The sequence below is a fragment of the Chinchilla lanigera genome, unplaced genomic scaffold (assembly GCF_000276665.1).
Source record: "Chinchilla lanigera isolate Chin_1 unplaced genomic scaffold, ChiLan1.0 scaffold00167, whole genome shotgun sequence".
Lineage (NCBI taxonomy): Eukaryota > Metazoa > Chordata > Mammalia > Rodentia > Chinchillidae > Chinchilla > Chinchilla lanigera.
In genome coordinates, this window is record NW_004955568.1 from 1,574,060 (window position 1) to 1,576,218 (window position 2,159).

The 2,159-nt window shown below is 34.5% G+C and overlaps 1 protein-coding gene across 1 annotated transcript in view; it reads left to right on the forward strand.

Annotated features, from left to right (window-relative positions):
- Positions 1-2,159, forward strand: part of Sec22b (SEC22 homolog B, vesicle trafficking protein) — a 28,264-nt gene that overhangs the window by 14,541 nt on the left and 11,564 nt on the right. The window lies entirely within an intron of this gene.

Sequence of the window (2,159 nt, forward strand, 5' to 3'; positions counted from 1 at the left end):
AAAAAAAAAAAAAAAAAAACTTTTATTGGTGCATATTTGCAGTGCATAATGATTACATTCACAGTGAGTAGTTGATACGTGTACCTAACACATTTTAATTCTTTTTACATACCATTCCCTTCCCTTACCTCCTGGGTATATTTTTTTCTTCCTTATCTTCCCTCCTACCTCTCTCCATTACTTTTTTTTCCTGTTGTCTTTTATGTTGCTCTTTATTTATATTTTGGGTTTCTCATATAAGAGAAACCTTGTAATCTTTAAGCTTATATGCCTTACCTCTTTCATTTAACAGTATGATCTCAAGGTGCATCCATTTTCCTACAAATGACTGAAGTGTACTTTTCGTTCTGCCTGAGGAGTACTCCATTTTGTCTATAACCCATATTTTCTTTATCCATTCATCTGTTGATGAACATGTAGGCTATCCAAGATTTAGCTATTGTGAATTATGCTCCTATGAACATGAGTATGCTTGTATCACTGTAATATAATGTCTTTAACTGAAAATTTCCATACTGATTTCCTCCACTGTTAAAAGTTTTTGGCCCCTTTGTCAAAGATCCGGTAGCTGAATTTGCTTGGAGTTGTTTCTGCATTCTCTATTCTGTCTCATTGGTCCACACATCTTTTTTTTTTTTTCTTTTTGCCAATGCCATGCTGTGTTTATCACTGTAGCCTTGTAGTATAACTTGAAGTCTAGAATTGTGAATCCTTCTACCATGTTCTTATTGCCCAGGACTGCATTTGCTATTCTGGGTCTCTTCTGGTTCCTTATGAATTTTGGGATTTTTTTCTCTAATTCTGTGAAGAATTCTATTGGTATTTTGATTGGAAGTGCCTTAAATCTGTATACCATTTTGGAACTTTGGCCATTTTGACTATATTGGTTTTGTCTCTCCAGGAACAGCGTATATCTTTCCATTTCTGATGTCCTTTTTGGTCTTCTTTTTCAGAGTACTGTAGCTTAAAGGCAGAGGTTTTTCACTTCCTTAATTAGGTTAATCCCTAATAATTTCTCTTAATGCTACTGTGAAAGCTATTGTTTCCCTAATTTCTTTCTTGGTAAGTTTATTATTGGTGTACAGAAATGCTACTGATTTTTGTGTATTGACTTTTTGTCCTGCAACACTACTGAATTTGATTTATTAATTCTAGGAGTATTTTGGTGGAATTTTTTGGTTCTTCAATGATTATGTCACCTGCAAATAATGATAATTTGACTTCTTGCTATCTTATACATATTCCTTTTATTTCTTTTTTTCCCCTGATTACTTTGGATAATGTTTCAAGAAATATATTGAACAGTAGTGATAATAGCAGACATCCTTCTCTTGTTCCTGATTTTAGAGAAAAAGCTGTCTCTCCATTTACTGTGATGTTGACCACTGGCTTGTTATAAATGGCTTTTATCAGATTGAGAAAAGGTCCTTCTATACCTATTTTCTTGAGAGGATTTTTTTTTTATCATGAATGAATATTGGATTTTTGTCAAAGGCTTTTTTTGTGTCATTTGAGAGTATCATGACTTTTTTCCTTGCTGCTGTTAGTATGATATAGTACATTTATTGATTTATGTTATGTTGAACTATTCCTGCATCCCTGAGATAAATCTCACCTGATCATTGCTTAGTTACTTTTCTCTTTGCTTTGACAAAATGCTCAACACCCACAAATTAAAGCAGGAAAGGTGTTTTTTTTTTCACTCACAGTTTGTAGAGCTTTCAGTCCATTGATCGGCTTGCTCCAAGGCATAGTAGAAGACAGGCCTCAGAAGGGAGAAACAGTCATGGCAGGCAGAAGTAGCAAAACAACAAGTGAACCTAAACAGTGTGTTTCTGGCCATTATATACTCCATCCAGGCTACTGGGATTAGGGTGGTACCAAACCAATCAGTGGACTGATTTAGTAATCACACACACTTAATCCCAGTATTGCACCATGACTCAGTCATGCATTCTAGATCCAGCCACCTCTGATAAAGTCCTACTTATGACCTCATGAGGCTTTGGGAGGATATCTAAACACAAGCCATAACAGTTACGATGTATGAGGTTTTTTTTGATAATTTATTGCATATTGTTTGCAGTATCTTGTCAAGGATTTTTGCATTGATGTTCATTAAAGAGATTGACCTGTAGTTCTCTTTTTTTTTTTTTTTT